Source organism: Pseudophryne corroboree, chromosome 3 (assembly GCF_028390025.1).
Source record: "Pseudophryne corroboree isolate aPseCor3 chromosome 3, aPseCor3.hap2, whole genome shotgun sequence".
Classification (NCBI taxonomy): Eukaryota; Metazoa; Chordata; class Amphibia; order Anura; family Myobatrachidae; genus Pseudophryne; species Pseudophryne corroboree.
Window position 1 is genome coordinate 483,923,819 of NC_086446.1, and position 12,972 is coordinate 483,936,790.

The window sequence follows — 12,972 nt, forward strand, 5'->3', positions numbered from 1 at the left end:
CTGGGAATTTCATAACCGAAGCTTATGTTAAACGGTGGTCCCTACCCACCGAGAGACTTCCTTCGTCCATCTCCTTAACTGCAGTAGATGGCAGCAAGATTTTTGACGCAGTTATTTCTCTAAGGACTCTACCAGTTCGTCTGAGAGTGGGAGTTCTTCATGCAGAATTTATTTCCTTCCTAGTGATTCCAAGAGCCACACATCCAGTGGTTTTGGGCCTTCCATGGCTCCGTCTCCACAATCCGTCGATTGACTGGACGACTACGCAAATACTAGCATGGGGTCCCTCCTGTGCTAAGACTTGTTTGTCCAAAGTGCTTCCTGTTTGTTCTTCTTTCCCCAGGTCGTCTGATGTTCCACCTCCTCCATATCAAGACTACACGGACGTGTTCAGTAAGGCTTCTGCTGATATCCTTCCTCCTCATAGAGAATGGGACTGCCCAATTGATCTCATTCCAGGGAAGGTTCCACCTCGAGGCCGAACTTACCCGTTGTCTCTGCCTGAGACGCACTCCATGGAGGAGTACATCAAAGAGAACCTGGCGAAAGGTTTTATCCGACCTTCTTCTCCAACTGGCGCAGGCTTCTTCTTCGTTAAGAAGAAGGACGGTGGTCTGCGACCGTGCATCGATTACAGAGGTCTGAACGACATTACCGTCAAGAACCGGTATCCTTTACCTTTGATTACAGAGCTCTTCGATAGAGTCAGCAGAGCAACCATCTTTACAAAGTTGGATTTGAGGGGTGCCTACAATCTCATCCGGATCCGTGAGGGTGACGAGTGGAAGACCGCTTTTAACACCCGTGATGGACATTATGAATACCTCGTCATGCCCTTCGGATTGAGCAACGCTCCAGCTGTCTTCCAGCATTTCGTGAATGAGATCTTCAAAGACATCTTATACCGCCATGTCGTGGTTTATCTAGATGATATCCTCATCTTTGCCAATAATCTAGAGGAACATCGTTTCTGGGTAAAGGAGGTTCTGTCCCGTCTCCGTGTCAATCATCTCTATTGCAAATTGGAGAAATGTGTCTTTGAAGTTAAATCCATTCCGTTCCTAGGTTACATTGTGTCCGGTTCCGGACTAGAGATGAATCCTGAGAAACTACAAGCAATCCAGAATTGGCCGATACCCTTAACCCTCAAAGGCGTCCAGAGGTTCTTAGGGTTCGCCAATTATTACAGAAAGTTCATACGAGACTTTTCCACCATTGTGGCGCCTATCACTGCATTAACCAAGAAGGGTGCTAACCCATCCAAGTGGTCTGAAGAAGCTACGCAAGCTTTTCATCTTCTAAAACAACGTTTCATCTCTGCACCAGTTCTGAAACAGTCCGACACCGACTCTCCTTTCATCTTAGAGGTGGATGCCTCCTCCGTTGGAGTAGGAGCGGTGTTATCCCAGAGGGCTAAAGATGGCCATCTACATCCCTGCAGTTTCTTCTCCCGGAAGTTCTCCCCAGCTGAGCGCAACTATGCCATTGGCGACAAGGAGTTGCTAGCCATAAAGCTCGCTCTTGAGGAGTGGAGATATCTGTTGGAGGGAGCTTCTCATTCAATCACGATATTAACCGACCACAAGAATCTTTTATACCTGAAAGGCGCACAATGTCTTAACCCCCGTCAGGACAGATGGGCACTTTTCTTTTCCAGGTTCGACTTTAAACTCCAGTTCTGTCCGGGCTCTCAGAATCGCAAGGCCGATGCCCTTTCCCGCTCTTGGGAACAAGAAAACGAGTCAGAGTCTTCAGGCAAGCATCCTATTATTAATCAGTTGGCATTCTCCACGGTAGGGATGGACTCCACGCCCCCACCAGGGAAAAGTTTTGTGAAGCCGGTGTTAAGGAAAAAGCTCATGCATTGGGCCCATGCTTCCCGTTTTGCCGGACATACAGGCATTCAGAAAACCCTCGAGTTTATCTCTAGGTCCTACTGGTGGCCAACTCTGAAGAAGGACGTCAAGGAGTTTATTGCCTCTTGCCCAAAGTGTGCCCAACACAAAGTTCCCCGCCAGTCTCCTGCGGGGCAACTGGTTCCATTATCTGTTCCCAGTCGACCGTGGACCCATTTGTCGATGGACTTTGTTACAGATCTGCCTATATGCAATAAGTTTAATACCATCTGGGTGGTAGTTGACCAGTTCACCAAGATGGCACATTTCATACCCCTCACCGGTCTCCCGTCAGCTTCCAAGTTGGCCCAAGTGTTTATCCAAGAGATCTTCCGACTTCACGGTCTTCCTGAAGAGATCATCTCCGATCGTGGAGTACAATTTGTAGCCAAATTTTGGCGAAGTTTGTGTCAAGCCCTAAAAGTCAAGTTAAAGTTTTCTACAGTTTACCATCCTCAGACCAATGGTCAAACCGAGAGGGTGAATCAGGACTTGGAGGCCTTCCTCCGCATTTATGTGTCTTCCTCCCAAGATGACTGGGTTCAACTCCTTCCTTGGGCCGAGTTTAGCCACAACAATCAATACCATTCCTCATCCTCCTCAACACCATTCTTCATCAACTATGGATTTCACCCTAAGGTTCCTGAATTCCAACCGCTTCCAGCAACTTCTGTTCCAGCAGTGGATGTCACCTTGCGTCAGTTTTCAAACAACTGGAAGAATGTCCGCGCAGCCCTGCTTAAAGCCTCATTTAGGTACAAGAAGTTTACCGATAGGAAGCGTAGAGCGGTTCCTGCTCTCAAGGTGGGTGATCGAGTATGGTTGTCCACGAAGAATTTGAGGTTGAGAGTTCCCAGCATGAAATTTGCTCCTCGTTACATCGGTCCTTTTAAAATTGAACAAGTCATCAATCCTGTTGCTTACAGACTCCAGTTACCTCCCTTCTTGAAAATACCCAGGACATTCCATGTTTCCCTGTTGAAACCGCTGATCCTGAATCGGTTTCATTCTGCACTTCCTCCAACTCCTAAAGTTCAGACTCAACGGGGAATCGAGTATGAGGTGGCCAAGATTCTGGACTCACGTTTCCGTTACGGTCAGTTGCAGTATCTTATTGACTGGAAGGGCTATGGTCCTGAAGAACGCTCTTGGACCAATGCGTCTGATGTCCATGCTCCTGCCTTGGTCCGGAATTTCCACTCGAAGTTTCCTCTAAAGCCTAAGAAGCATCCTGGGGCCACTCCTAAAGGGGGGGTGCTGTCACGATCCGGGTATCTGGACGCCATTACCTACCTTTCAGATGTCTCCTGAGGCTCGCTCAGCTTCCAAGGCCGGATCTCATCTGTGTCCACATACTGCACATTCCTCCTGTCACGCTGAGATGCTGTCACAGCGGCGCCATGTTTGAATCCTGCATGGCGTCTCCCGTTCTCCGCGGCCTCCGCCGCCGCTCCTGTGTTATAGGTGCAGGTTGTCAGTGTGGTGTTCCATGCCTGCCGCGGCCTCCGTTGTCATCCACGAGTCTCAGCATACACTTGTCAGTCTGGCGTCTCCTGTCCTCTGTGGCCGGCGCCGCCATTACAGTTATGTTTCCACATGGTTTCCCAAGCCAGTTTTCCCTCCAAGTTCTAACATGGGCGCAGCCATGTTGGATCTAATCACATGCTTCAGTTCCTCCAATCCACTGCCTGGAAATCTGCATAATTGCCCAGCCAATACCTGCATTGCTGCAGGTATAAGTATCCTGTGCCTGGGCCAGGAAATGGTCAGTGCTTTGTTTGTCATACCTTGTTCCAGTCTCTCTCCTGTGGTTGTGTTTCCAGGTTCCAGCTCCTGTCTCCAGCATCCACCAAAGAGACCCGCACCTGCCTACCATCCTGCGGTGCAGCCTGACTCTGCAGTCCTCCGTGGCTGATCCAGTTTCCAGCTTCCAGCTATTTCATCTGCTTCCAGCAGTATCCACTACCACCGGTAATCATCCTTCAATTCCTCTGTTTCCACGCTCCCTAGCATCTTACTACATTCACTCCGTGTTTCATCACCTGGCTGGTTCCACCCAGCATTCATTCAGTGACTTTATCATCTGGCTGATTCCATTCCGCATCCACTCCGTGTCTTACCACCTGGCTGGTTCCATCCAGCAATTACAACAGCTGATTCAAGTTACCAACTTCACCTGTTCCATCTACTGGCATGTTCCTTGGATATCTTCACTACTACAGCCAGGCCTGGTAAGGTTATTCCATCTAAGGACTGTAACAGCTGTTCTTACCTACCAGTGTCCTGTGTAACCATTTCATGGTCAGAGTGCTCCAGGAATCATATTATTTATCATTGCCATTATTTACCTTGAATGCTGTTTGTTTACACGGAGTCTGTTAATAAACTTTTATTTTGACTTTTACCTGGTTGTCATGGTCACACCTTCGGGTTTCCTTTTAACACTTACATGTCCAGGGGTCTGATTAAACCTCCCCGGTTTAAGTTCCTCTCAGCCCCTACAACTGAGGCTTTCTCCTGTCAGCCAAAACCCTCAGTTGTGACAAGTAGTTTTCCCGAAACCAGGAAAAGATCCACTTTAGTACAATCATATAGACCAATCTCTCTTTTCAATCAAGATTTGAAATTGTTTACTAAATGAATTGCTTCACGTCTTCAATTGGTGTTGCCTAGAATACTACATCCTGCTCAGACGGGATTTGTATGAGGTCGCACATCTGTGCATAATGTCCGTACGCTACTCGTGGCTCTGGTGAGTAATAGATACTCTCACAATACAAAAGCTATTGTGGTCAGTTGTGACGCAGATAAAGCGTCCGATCGTGTTTCCTGGTCGCATATATTACGTGTGTTACATGTCCAACAGTTTGGGCTACGGTTCACTGGTATTTTCTGTATACTTTATGCCCAGCCGACTGCTCACTTAACTATTAATGGTGTTAATTCCCCCTCCTTTACTTTACAGAAAGGTACACGACAGCCCTCTCTCCCCATTGCTTTTTAATCTTGCCCTGGATCCCCTAATCCATACATTTCTTAGAGACACCACATGGAGAGGCATTTTTGTTGGTGTGCAATGCATGAGGTTAAGGTATCGGCTTTTGCCGATAACCTACTTCTTTATTTTAGTGACCCGCAGACTGCCTTTCCAACACTGTTGTCTACATTGAAGCTATTTAATGATGTCTCTGGGTTCCTAATTAATTTTGCCAAAACTGAAGCTCTAGCCCTACATGATGCTGCGAAATTGGACTGGGGGTCTCTGTTTCCCTTCCATTGGGCTCGTGATTTTACTGTTTATTTAGTTTTGCGCATACCCTCTGCGCCAGCGGATTGGTATTCGGTAAACATGGCCTTCTTTATTGATCAAATGTTAGCTGATTTTGAAAAGTGGAAACATCTCCTTCTTTCCTATCTGGGATGGTGTAATTTATATAAGATGGTCTCTTTCCCTCATTTGCTCTATCCAGTCCAGATGCTTCCTTTCATCTTTTCGAAAACGTCACAGAATTTCCTTGTTTAAACTGCAGCATCCATTATCTTTGGGTGGAATTGACTTGCCCTGCATCCAGGATTATGCCTTAGCGACCAATTACAGAGTTGCACTGGACTGGATAGGAGGAAATAACGCTTATACTGACACAACACTGGATCAAGCATTTAGCCCTGACTGTAATTTAGTGTCCTTATAGCATAGATCACCCACATCTGTTTCCCACTTTATAAAGACCAACCCCTTACTTAACACTCCCTGTTTTGCTTGGCGGGTGTTGCGGAAAAGACATGCTCTTTCCTCCTCCCGAACTATATTTCTCTTGTTGCTACATAACTCTAATTTTCAGCATGGTGAATCTGATAAGATTATTGGACTGCGGCACCTCCGTGGTATATGTATGCTATACCAATTCTTAGACAAGGATTGCTCCTCTATTCTTTCTCTATCCTTACTACAGGAACGCTTCCCAGCTTTACGCTTCCCTCTATTTGTATATTTCCAAATTCGTAGCTATATTACCAAACTATTATACCACTTGACTATCATTGATAAGTCCAGTGTTTTATATGTAATAACACGGTACAATCAGGGTTCCCCGGCCACTACCTCCTTTATTTACTCACACACTAGGAGGACTCTAAATATCTCCACCCTCACTACTGGCATGGCCAATCACGTTTCCAGATATTCCCTGAGAGACTATTATAGCATCCTGCACAGCACTGAATAAACAACTGGTCTATGCATCATATTCAGAGATGAACTTTAAATTGCTTCACCGGGCATATTATACTCCCAGACTTCGCTTTTTGACTGGTGCTTCAGACACCTCCAATTGCTTCAAGTGCTCTACACCTGAGGCAGACTTGATACACTGTATGTGGTCGTGTACCTTCATACAATCCTTATGGAATGATGTGGGATCCTATTAATAATGTATTACATATTTCCTTTACGATTCATATGGCCTGGGTCCTATGGAACCATTCTCCTTCTTCTATTCCCCTTTCTATTTCTAAAGGTAATCGCCTCCTTTAAGCCAAAGTTGCTGCAGCGTAAAAAAAACCCTATTCTTTCACAGTGGATTGTGTCTGAACCTGTATCTTTCTCTCTTGTGACTCCTCGTCTTCTTTACTTGTACCAGGTGGATTGGTCGAAGTGTTTTTTGGACATTGAATCGAAATCACATACATTTTTTTGACATATGGTTACATACGCACTTTACCAGACTCAACTAAGGAGTCGATACGGAGAGCTGTTAGACTATCCACTTGGTACAATTTAGAACTCCTGGACAGAGGAATGCCCCCCTTTTAATTACATTGATATCCTATTACATTTATATGTTGTTAATACTGTGGTTTAGAGATGCCCGCCTCCATTTACTGACTATTATCTTCTTTGTTTCGTACCTTGATACGTCTATCTTCCCACTAAATGCCATACCATGTCTGTACTAATAATACTGCCTGTAATATTGAATGCCTATTTGCTTTTCTTGAATAAACATATATAAAAAAAAAAAAAGGAAATCAAGTGTGACTGTCTCCCTCAATGGTGTAGGCTGCAGCAGGTGCCCAAGCAGCCCACGGCTCCTGCAGCAGCTGGTGTGCAGGTTGCTGGCGGGCGCCTGTGAGGTAACTGTGGCCATGCCCTCAGGCCACCTAAAAACGCTCCTGGCATCAGTGGAGAGACACACGGAGGAGCCACTAGCACAGGGATAGGGAACCTTTGGCCCTCCAGCTGTTGTTGAACTACACATCCCAGCATGCAGTGAGAGTCTCTGGGAGAGTGCTTATTTCTGCACCAATGCCAATGTGATTTGGCTCCTCAGGTATTTTATGGGCATTCTAAAAATAAATAACTAAACAAATCTGCACCCCTAGCATTGCAACATGACTTGTTCCAGAAACATAATGTTCCTTTTTTTATTTGCTCTTAGCCCATATAGCAAGGCAATAATGGTCATGGGCCAATCTCTAAGCCCCCCCAGTAATGTAACAAGAGGATATCACGAAAAGGGGGCAAGGTCCAGGATCCCATGAGCTGATTGCTTTCTAAAGACATGCTGGGTGGCTCTCCAGGCTGTAGGGTCCATTTCCGTCCCTTGCAAGTCAAATCCAGGTACCACTGGGGCAATGACAGACCCTTTTTTTCTGTACCATGGCTAGTGGGACTAATTGTATTATTACATTTTTTCAGTAAATAAGAAGTGATCAGTCTGAATTGTTTTGCTGATGAATACATTCATTCACAATGACATGATACAGTGGGATAATTTGTATATGCGGTATGATCATAGCCTGTCTTATTTGATTTTCTGCAAACGTATGCTCACTATGGCCAGGTATATGTGGTAAGTTAAGGATGATTTCAGGGGAGGAGCATGGGGGTGGCCTTGCCCCTGCAGTTCTGAAGAATTCACCAAATACTTTGGGGACTACTCCTGCTTCCTTGCTCTAATTCATCCAGAGGCCAATGTAAAGAAGTATATGCCAGAGGGATATTGCTAACCTCATAAGTGTTGGTCATACCTTTTCTACTGCTCCTGGGATAACAGAGGTGATTCCTGGTTTAATAATTATCAAAGGTTATCCATCACATAAACACAAACATGTATCTCAATGTAAATAATTGGCGTTCCTATCTTCAAGATAGTGCGCGATGTGCAAGCGAATGTATGAGCGGTCACTGGCACTGACCGTTTCCGACAACTGCAGCTATCGATTTCAACAGCTGCAGTTGTCACTGCCGCATGCATTGCACTTAGGGAGGCCAATCCCGGGATCGGGATCGGCGGGATCCCGGGATTTGGGCCCAAAAATGCCGGGATTTACAGGTAGACTCTGTGGTGTCCCCCCAGATCCCGGCACCCTAGGCAGCTGCCTGAAACTGCCTAGTGGTAGAGCCGGCCCTGCTGATGAGGCATCTAGATAAGAAGGAACCCGCCGAGATTTTGGGCAGACCCCTTCTACGGCATCCAGGAGACATTCTTCAGAAATGCTTTCTGAAACCACATGGCCACCTTATATTCTACAAAACAACTGATCCAAATGTGATCACTTCGATCACCCATTAAATCATATGCAATGGAAAATATATATACTGCATACGTCCACGCCACGTGGGCTTCTCTACAATGATGTGCATTGCATGTGGCCACCATCAGGTGCACACACATTCATTTTTTTCAGGTATTTTGCATGGTCGCAACCTAATATCCAATATACTAGTATGATCTTACTTTCCTTTTTATTGTCAAATATAAATCCAGGCCCTCCCATTGTAACAATTATATTACATGGTTGAAGTGAACAAGCAACTGTGAAATGTACGTTGGGGAGGTGGACGTGGTCACGGAGAGCGCGCTCACGTGACCAGCAGACCGGCAGGAGAGGAGACCAGGCGAGCCGCAGAGATATACAGCTCGTGAAGCCGAGCGGTCAGCGGCACTCGGCGAGCAGGACGCACACACCAGGCGGTTATAAGTATAATTTTTTACATCCTGCACATTTTTTCGTCTCCCGTTCTCCAGCCACGCACAGATGTAATTTAACACTATGTGCATAGGTCTCTCTCTGGCAAATTTATGCCATTTATTTAAGGCATTATTCACTGTATATGAAAACTATTGCCTTCCAGGTGCTATCAACACATATGGAGATTTTTTGACACTTTTTGTGTCCTTATGTGGCTGACACACTACAATCAGGAACATTTTTGTTATCCTTTATAGCTGTAGCAATTACAGTACAGGTGCCGTCACTTTCATGTCCCTGTGTAAACAGCACTGTCTCTTTACACAGGTTTCAAATACAGGTATAAAATTAGAGCATATACCCTTGCTACTGCAGTACAAATGATATCTGGCATGGATTCATGTCACAATTCTGATTGATACATTGTGGACACATTGGGGTATATTTACTAAGCTCCCGATTTTGACCGAGATGGCGGTTTTTTCTTCAAAGTGTCATCTCGGTCATTTACTAAACACTAATCACGGCAGTGATGAGGTCATTCGTATTTTTTTGCTAGTCCAAGTTCAAAATTACGAATGAATACACCATCGGTCAAATTACGCCTGTTTAGATATGAATCTCGGTCATTTACTAACCATTCGTAATTGCATTTGCTGCCGCGAAAATGATTTCGCGGCCGCGAAAAATTACGATTCGCATTTTTTTCCTAAAAAAAAACGCGCCAGCCTTTGAAAACCGCGTTTACATGTGAACTTAATTATCCATTACTCACACCTGTTTTTTTGGGCCTATAAAAGTGTTTCAGGCACATTCTGAACTACTCTCACTCTGAAATGGCGGCTGTAGTGTGTGGCAATGGTTTTTTGTTGGCTGTGGGATACGTTAGACTGCTCCATGAGGCTTCCAGGAATCAGGACCAGGTAAGTGAACATGGCCAACAGGTTGTCCAGGTACCGCGGAGGCTGCGCCAGCCTCGTTTTTTTAGAGGGCGTTTAAACTTAAATGCATTGTCCGATGATAGGGTCATACAGATGTTCCGCCTAAATAGAAACAACATTTTCCACCTGTATGACCTTGTCAAACTGGGCATAGACCCTGAGACAGCACGCTCTCGCTCTGTCTCAGGCCTACACAAACTCCTGGCTGTGTTACACTTTATGGCTACTGGGAGCTTCCAGGCTGTGGCAGGCGACGTCATTGGGATCTCACAGCCCACCTTTTCAAGATTTTTGATGCAGGTGAGTCTAAAAATACATATGCGGTTATGGCTAAGTGTTGCTTGTGTAAGTTGAAACACCACAGTATTGTAGAGAATACCTAACATGACACTCACCTTAGCTTATTTAATGTCCACTCAGGTTTTGGATGTGTTGGAGCCACACATTAAAGCCTCAATCTGCTTCCCTACTGAGGAGTCGGAGTGGAGTGCTGTCAGGGTAGCTTTCTATGAGCTTGCAGGCATGCCCAATGTGCTGGGGGCCATAGATTGCACACACGTTCAGCTGAGATCACCTAAGGGCCGCCAGTATATATATACTAATAGGCATATGGATCAATCAACTAATGTCCAGGTGGTCTGTGATGCAAATTTAAAAATTATGAGTGTTGTTGCAGGTTACCCTGGTGCCTGCCATGACTCCTTCATCCTCAGTCAGTCATCGCTCTTCGATAAATTTGAGGAGGGACAAATGCCTGATGGCTGGCTGTTGGGTATGTTGAAAATGTTATGTGTGTATGTCTTTTAACCACAGCCTAGATTTTGGAGGAGGTGATAGAATAATCTAACATATGTCCTAATGTTGACTATATATGTTTTTCAGGTGATGGGGGTTACGGTTGCTACTCTTGGCTCCTTACTCCATTGTCCCAACCTGATTCTCCTGCTGAACACAGTTATAATCATGCACATAAGGCTACGCGGAATGTGATAGAAAGATGTTTTGGGGTGCTGAAGTCACGTTTTCGGTGTCTGGATAAATCTGGTGGCCTTTTGTTGTATAGTCCCTCAAAGGTGACTCGGATTGTGTTCTGCTGCTGTTTTCTCCATAATCTGTGTTTAAGTCAACATCTGGCACATGGTGAGGGAGAAAGCAGTCAGCAAGCAGAGGAGTTAGATACATCTGGTGACAGTGTGAGTACAATTGTAGGGAGGCAGGTACGTCAAGAAGTGATCCTGCGATATTTTACAGGTAAGTTTTATTATGCTGTAATTATCCTTCACTAAACACTTTGCTCTACTTTCTATTGTGTGTTCTGTTACTTACTGTTTGTTGTTTATAGTGGTGTGTCCATTGTGCTTAGTTGATGCTAACAAAACATTTACAGTCATTACCCTTGAAAAACATAACTACATACATACAGACCAGCTTAAAAAATTTTGGAGACGGACACAGGAATGTGTTTTTTTAACAAATTTTTGTATTTATTTGCACAAAAAGATTGGTGTTATTTTTTTCGCTTGTGTGTGCTGGGTGCTGGCTCACTGGCACGTGCTCTTGAGGAACGCCGGACAGGGGAGGTTACTGGCGTTTGAACAGGGGTCGTGGTCCCCGAGCTGGAGGTAACTTGCTGAGCTCCCATCATAGCAATATTGCTGCTCAAATTATTTAAACTGGCAATCAGCTGAGTGTTTGTAGCAGTGTGGCTGGCTACAATCCTGGATAAGGCCTCATTCAACACTTGATTGTGTTGAATGATCTGAACGAGTGCCTGCTGATGTCGCTGTTGCTCATCTATAATGCGGGATAAATGTGCATTCATTTGGCTGTTTTCAGCCCTAATTTGCTCCATTGAGGTAGCCATTCTCCCTACTTGTACTATCAGTCTGCCCGAGTTGCGACTAATACGCGGTAGATGATGGGGCAGACTGGCAAGGTGTTGTGTATGTTGGGTCAGGGTGGCATTGCTTTGGGCCTGTTGGCTTGTCCAACTGGCCCAAAAATCGCCAGGAATTTGGCTTGGGGGCGGAGCTTGTGCCAGTTGGGGACTGATGGATGGTTGGGGTATATCCTGCAACTGTATTGGCATGCTTGGATCAACAGCTGTAAGTTGCAGTGTGAAGGATGGCTCTTGTTCTGGTCCCTGCTGGTCCTCGGCGGACATCAAGTTGTGCTCTGTATGGGGTAGGCAACATGCAATGTTGTAATTTTTTTTAATTTGGCCTGGCTAATGCAACACATTAATACATTCCTAATACTACATTTTTGCATTATTAGCACTTGTTTTTCTCAACGTTAACAATTTATAATTTTTATATTTTAAAAAACCAACACAGGCGCAAACATTGCCAAATTTGCATATTCCTCACTTAACTAACTTCCCTCCACACCATTACACTGTTAGATTCCCTCACCTCACCACGATATAGACTACTTACCTGTATAGTCCAGAGGAGCGGAGCAAGTAAGCCATCTACATACTGGACAGGGGCGATGTGTGAACACTCTAATGGTTTTTTTTTTTCGGTCCAACATTTAATTTTATTCATATTTTTTTAAAAATGTGAACGTGTGTGTGCTTAATGTATCCTCAAATCTGTTCTTTTCATACAAATAGGTTGTCTAGACCATCCACTAAGACCTTATCTAATTTTATTAAAGCACCTTGAGCAATTGAAGACGTTACATCACATTGATTGTTGAGGAAAACATGTAAACTCCAAACCAACTAACAACATCTTAAGTGTACTGTGTATATTATTGCTTATGTGTTTAATTTATGTTTTTACTCACCAGATAACTGAGGTGATCTGGCCTCATCACTCTGCGAACTCGACAATAGTGCCAGTGGTGGCTGGGGTGACACTGCCGAAAGTCTTCGCCTGGGTGGGGATGATGGAGGTGCGGAATCAGAGCCAAGACGCCGTGTCTTAGTTGGCCTCCTGGGTAAGTGGCCCAAGCCCTGTGATGGGCGCCTTACAGGAGGTCGGCTTCCAGAAGCAGAACCTAGGTGCAAAATTTAAACTTAATATTTTGTACTTCTATGTGTTTTCAGAATATGTGACTACAGTGAAGACTTACCTGCAATACCGGCATCATCCTGACTTGTGTGAGGCCTGTCTGGGCGGCTGGTCTGTGTGACTGTGGAAAAAGTGACCCCA